Source organism: Microtus ochrogaster, linkage group LG4, assembly GCF_000317375.1.
Source record: "Microtus ochrogaster isolate Prairie Vole_2 linkage group LG4, MicOch1.0, whole genome shotgun sequence".
Taxonomy (NCBI): domain Eukaryota; kingdom Metazoa; phylum Chordata; class Mammalia; order Rodentia; family Cricetidae; genus Microtus; species Microtus ochrogaster.
The window spans coordinates 59,050,672-59,057,394 of NC_022030.1; positions in this window are offsets into that span (position 1 = coordinate 59,050,672).

Below are 6,723 nucleotides of genomic sequence, written 5' to 3' on the forward strand. Positions count from 1 at the left end.
AGCCAAGTAAAGACTCTGAAGTCAGCTCATGTCGATAGAAATGCAGGTTCTCCTGGACTGGCTGTGTGTCTTTGGGTAAGTTGCTTGTTCTTGTCTTTGTCCCATCTGTAACATGAAGATGTTAGACATATGTAGCTCATGGGATTGCTGGCTTCATATTAATCACGATTTATAAAGTTCTTGGCACTGTATGCATTTCACAAAAATAATAAACACAAACTTGCAAAATTGACACAAGTATCCTTGAACAAGTCAAGATTCATCACCACCCAGAGAGACTTTGTTTATACATATTATAGAAAAGGGGACACTGATGAAATTCATAATAGTGCAGAAAGGGGAAGGAAGCCTGGGATGCTGAGCTGGCAAAAAGCCCAGGAACCAGCTATGTTTGGACATTGATCGCAGAAACATCTGAAAATTCTTGTTAAAGGGTCTGATGATCAGCTACAAACTGTTAAAAGACAAAACAAAACAAACCTCTTTGTAACTCCTCACTCTAGTAGCTAACAACTCTTCCCAACACATATGAAATAGTAAGATAGCTGGGATTGCTCAAATGTGTCAGCCAATGGCCCCTCTACACATATACTAAGGATAGGTGGTTCACACAAAGGTACTAATAGGACATAGGGACTTGGGAAGCTGGATAACTGAGGAAAACATGGCCGAGGAATGGAACCAATCTGAGTAACATCCAGGGTGAGCCACTGTTGCCCAGTGGAGTGATGTGGTAACTTCAAACCAGTGTGAAGGGTGAAGAGCCAGCAGCTAAGCTCTTTGAGTCTGCTGGAACAGAATCACTGTTTCAGTTGCCCTGTGCTGTGCAGGCAAAGCAGAGTTGGACATTGTTCTAGAAGGGAAGATGTCTACTCCACCCTACTGGACAGTCAACAACAATGAAGGAGACTAAAGCTGTCTGTCATTCTTCCTAACTTCAGGGCTGCAGATGTTTACTGCAAGGTTGTCAAATACCAACTTTGACATAACTCATACATTCCAAGGTAGGTGCTTGAGGATTAGAATTATTAAGGAAAAAGAACAGAGATATAAGAAAAACAAGAGTCAGAAATACAGAATAGCATTGGGAGGGATGTTCAGTGAATATTTTTCACGTTTATATGTGAATGCAACAGACTTCATTAACATGATATAGGGAATAGACTTAAATTCTCTGATCTTTGCTCCATGTGGAGCAGATCTACCTCTATACACAAAATACTAATTAACCACACCCTAGCTCAGAATCTTTTGTTTGTAGCCACACCTGTTTTTAACAACTTTGAGAGAGCAACAATAACTCTCTCTGACTTCCAGTCAAGGTGGGATAGGCTTACACCTGTGTGTCCCCACATATTCCTCCCTTTTTATTTTATTTAATAAAGCCTGTGCTTCTGCTACAGGACAGATGACTGTGTCTGTCTTGGGAGTCATTTTCCCATGTTCCAAACTTACCTGTCATCAGTACATACATTCCATCATGTATGTCCTGTTTTGGATTGCCTGGGTGAGTACAGGGAAGATCTTACCCATCTCTCACTACCAACCTCTGTGAATAAAGGGTTAAGGGAGAAAGCATCTCTAGGCGCTGTTCACCTTTAAGCCAATTTTCTGTTAAGAGAGTTAAACATATGCAAGCAGATACTGCTTTGTGATACATATACTCCTGTGGCTACAATATTTCCTAATAATGGGATGGAGAGTGACCAGAGGTGAGATTGCCTTCTAAGGGCTTATCATGTCAATTTTTTTTCTCAGACAAGCTCTAATCTCTTTCTAATAATGAACTACTTTTTTTTTCATAATGAACTACAAACATTAACAGGTCGATACCATAATTCTAACATAAACACTCAATTTGTCAAATCAAAATTCTTTTATTTTTTTATTTTTTTTTTCAACTTCTTTTTTTTTTATTGAGAAAAAAAAATTTCCACCTCCTCCCAGCCTCCCACCCCTCCCCCCCTCCCCCCACTCCCCTCCCCCTCCCTCTCAAGTCTGAAGAGCAGTCAGGGTTCCCTGCCCTGTGGAAAGTCCAAAGTCCTCCCCCCTCCATCCTGGTCTAGGAAGGTGAACATCCAAACTGGCTAGGCCCCCACAAAGCCAGAACAAGAAGTAGGATCAAAACCCAGTGTCATTGTCCTTGGCTTCTCAGCAACCCTCATTGTCCGCCATATTCAGAGAGTCCGGTTTTATCCCCTGCTTTTTCAGTCCCAATCCAGCTGGCCTTGGTGAGCTCCCAATAGATCAGCCCCACTGTCTCAGTGGGTGGGTGCACCCCTCTTGGTCCTGACTTCCTTGCTCATCTTCTTCCTCCTTCTGTTCCTCATTGGTACTTTGGGAGCTCAGTCCAGTGTTCCAGTGTGGGCCTCTGTCTCTATCTCCATCCATCGCCAGATGAAGGTTCTATGGTGATATGCAAAATATTCATCAGTATGGCTATAGGATAGGATCATTTCAGGTTCCCTATCCTCAGCTGCCCCAGGAACTAACTGGGGACATCGCCTGAAGCTAAATAAGAAGGTGAACCCAAAGAAAAACATATAGCTATCCTCCTGGGTAGGGGAAGTAGACAAGATTGCCAGGCAAAAAATCGGGATCTCAAGGGTGGGGTGGGAGGGGGGCAAGGGGAGATGGGGAGAAAAAAGTGAGAAGGGTAGGATGGGGAGAACCTGGGGCAACGGGACGATCGGGACACAGGAAGGTTGGACAGGGGAGCAGGGAAGCACACATCTCAAAATTCTTTTAAATCCATTCTAATCAAAAGACAAGAAAAGGTTTCTGTGATGGTGAGCTTTGAGTCTTTTATCTCTCCTATAGTCCATCTTCATTGCTGCTTCTAAGTTTCAAAGACAAGTCTAAACTGTCCCAGTCTCTGAGCAGCAGTAAAAGCCTTTATGGCCCCCTCCTCATCTCTCACAAGGGGCTCAGTCACTCTTTGCCTCCATAATAGTGATCCATTGCTTTAATAAGTCTCTTTCCCTCAGGGGAAAATTTTCTGAGGTCGCAGTTCTCAGGTCCTTTATTTCAACAGCAGATTGAATAACATACTGGCAAAAATGAGTTCTGTATCCCAAGATGTAGTGTGGATAAACTGTTAAGCATTCAGTCAGTATTCTTGGACTGACTCCAAAATAAACAGAACACACTGAGGTATAGAAATTCGTGCAGTAAGTCCACCAAGAATCTAGGAGTCACCAATTGTCACCACAATCTTCCTTTTCTTCTCATACTGCAGCATGATGTTGTAAGAAAGTCAGGAACACAGATTCAGGAACCTCACTCTGACTCCAATGTCCCCACAGAAGAGTCAGACTTCTGCTGTACACGTCAGATCAGACTTTCTGGAAGCCATTGTACTTCAACGTCTTTCTGTGAACAAATACAGATATATCCTCAAGCCCATATTAATACAGGCTTGGGTCCCTTTCATAATCCAGTGCAAGGGTCTTTCCACCTTACTTTACCAAAGGTCACCTTGGTGCCATAATGCCAAAATCGGTCTACAGCAGATTGCTTATGGGCATCCATATTCAAAAAATTTAGAGTAAAAAAAAAAAGGCATGATTTGAGGCATTATGTGGTGACTGAGAGTACAATTCCCCTATTTTTATCTTTTGAAGTTGTGATTTCAAGGAGCCATGGGCATGCTCCACAGTTCCTTGTCCTTGAGGATTATATGAAATGCCAGTTTTGTGTTTGATATTCCATTGGGAACAAAACTGCTGAAATGTTTTACTAATATATCTGGAGCCATTGTCTGTCTTTATAATTTTAGGGATTCCCATATAGGAAGAACACTTTAAGCAAAGGGTTATCACAAGCTTAGAGGCTATTAAGAAACATGTATATTTATCAGTTGTCACATATACATGATATGAATAGCATCCATGTGTCATAATTGATTAGGAGGCAGGCCTCCATGATTTACTCCCAGATGAGGTACAGGTAAGTATTGTGGATATATATCACACGGCTTGACAATCTGATGAGCAATGTCTCTTGTTAATCCAAATTGTTTCCTTAAACTCTTGCTATTTTGGTGATGTAAAGCATGTGATCATTGATCAAGCTCAACTTGAGATAAAGCAATCAACTTTGTAAACTTATTGGTTAGAGTATTACCTTCAGCCAATGGACCAGGAAGAACATGCTCTGTAATGACCCACAAAGCATGGCAATTTCCTTTGATAAATGGAACCTTGAATTTGCTGGAACAACATTTTAACTTGCTTATTGCCAGTCCCAATGTATGGAACAGTTTCCAATATCTGAAGGGTTTTAAAAATGTAATGGCAGTCAGTAGATAAATTAAATGCATTATTTGCAAAAAAAAAAAAAACCCAAAACAAACAAACAAAAAACCTGGAATACTATACAACCGCTCAACTGTTTCAACTGAGGCCAGTTCAGTTCGCACCACATGTCCTTTACCACCAACAACACATGCTGCTCTTCCACTGGGAGAACCATCTGTAAAAATTGACAAAGCAACCTTTAGGGGGAAATAAAAGAATATAGTTGTGTGAATTGTAGCACCCTATCATCTGGGAAAAGATTATTAATCTGGTCTTGAAATTGAACAAGCACAATTGCCCAACAATCATTATTTTGAAATAACTAATCAATCTGTTGCTTAATATAAGAAGTGTTCATCACATTAGGTTCCCTACCAAAATATCGCCTAGATTCCATTCTGCTCTTCCATACTAAACAAGTTAATGCTTCAAAATAAGGGTTTAATACCTTGACTGGTAAGACAGGACGTTGTATCCACATAAGCGGACTGTTTTGCCATAAAACCACTGTGGGAGTAAGTTTTGTAGGTAATATACATGCTTGCCAAGGTTTATCATAATTAATATAATGTACCTACTGTTTTTGTATTGCATACTCCACTTGTTCCAGTACCTGTTTGGCAGCTTCAGTAAGCTGTCAGGTAGAATTCAGGTCATTGCTTCCTTTAAGCATCCAAGCTGTAAGTCCCCCTAGCTGACAGGTTTCCAAAGACACCTGGCTGGAGGTGCATTTGCATTTCAATAGACACTTGACTGCTTGTGGGCTATTTCTCAGCAGCTCAGCTATCTGGCTGGGAACCAGGATCTAGGCTCTCAGCTGAAGCTGGGAGCCAGGAGGGGTGCAAATCATACTCTGGATGCTGCTTGGCCCTGTGCTGCCTCTGGGTACTTGGAACCTGGAGGCATCAGTCCATCCATGCCTGCTGTGCCTGGGCTGTGTGCTCAGTGGTCCCAACATAGACTGGAACCAGCTGGCAAATTTAGCTCAGGTTTCCAGGTACCTGCCGCTGCAGCTGCTCTGAAACCACTCCCTCCCCCATCCACCACTGAGGCAGGCCATCTTCCTTAGGCTTCCAGTCTGAGCTTCTTCCTTTCCAGCTCTCTCCCAAAGAAGCAGCTTCTGCCTTGTTCCCTTCTCCCCACTTATTTCTTCCTCCCTCTGTTTCTCTTTCTCTCTGCCTCTCTGCTTTTCTCCCCTTTCCCTTCCCTTCCATAACTCACTAAATAAATACCCAACCTCACTCTGCCTACCCATCTGGGTCTCTCACTGGTCACATGACTGCAGCTCCTCATGGGACTGGTTGCCCAGCCAAGGTCTGTCACACACCAGGCAGCTCCCTGCCTAGGCTCCCTACCTAGGACCCTCTGGTCTTCATGACCCATAGGCCACTCAGGGGCTCCCTGCCTGGGGCTGGCTGCCCTTGTGATCCACCGTGGTCTTGTGCCCACTGCCCACCACCACACCTCGGGGACCTGCAGTGTTTCTGCCACTGCACCCCTCGGGGATCCACAGCATTTTACTTTTATCATAACACAAGCTCTGTAGTCTCTTTGATAAACTGCCACTTCTTACAAAGTTATATGCCCAGGGATATATGGTAGGAGGCAGAAGGAAAGCAGTGGTCTGAATTCCCTGGAAAGATAAGACTACTTGGTGAGTGTTAAATAAAGACCAGCTCTGATACTCTCACCCACTCTCCTTCAGAGAGAGAGAGAGAGAGAGAGAGAGAGAGAGAGAGAGAGAGAGAGAGAGAGAGAGATTTTCAGGCTTCACAGAACATCTACCCCAATTCTTTCAGGATTGCCTGTACTAACTTCAGTTGAAAGTCTAGCACCATCCTTGTCTTTTCCACAGGTGTGTTACTTACTTTACTGAAACTGGCTCATCATGTGAGTGTGTAAACACAAGGGTGTGTGGGTCTGAGTGTGTGCCTCTTAAAGGCATGCTTCATGTCTGCTGCTGCTGGGCAGGGCACACCTGTTGACTGAGTGGGTAAGGAAGTTTTGAGGGCTTTTTCTGGGTCCTCTCATGACTCCAGAACCAGGCTGGGTGTGAGAATAACCAGGATTCCTGTGCTGTGTTCAGTGAGGAATAAGGAAGCATGGTTTATTCCTCCTGAAGAAGCGCTTGAGACAAAGCTGTTACTTGGGTAATGATTTTGGATGCTATGTGAAAACCCAAATAGCCTGAGGCCTCTGCAGACAGAAGGACTCAGACTGAATTTAGAAGAGAATTATGAACTTGTGAGGCATTTGGCCCAGAATTAACTCCCTGTTTCCAATTGCCTGACCTTGAGAGCAGCCACAGCCCTATTCAGGGCAGACTAAACTTTGGTAGGAGGCTTTCTGCTAGGTAGAGTAATGGAAACACAAAAAGCATAAAACAAGCAAAACCCTAACAACCAGAATTTTTGGACAGTGAAGA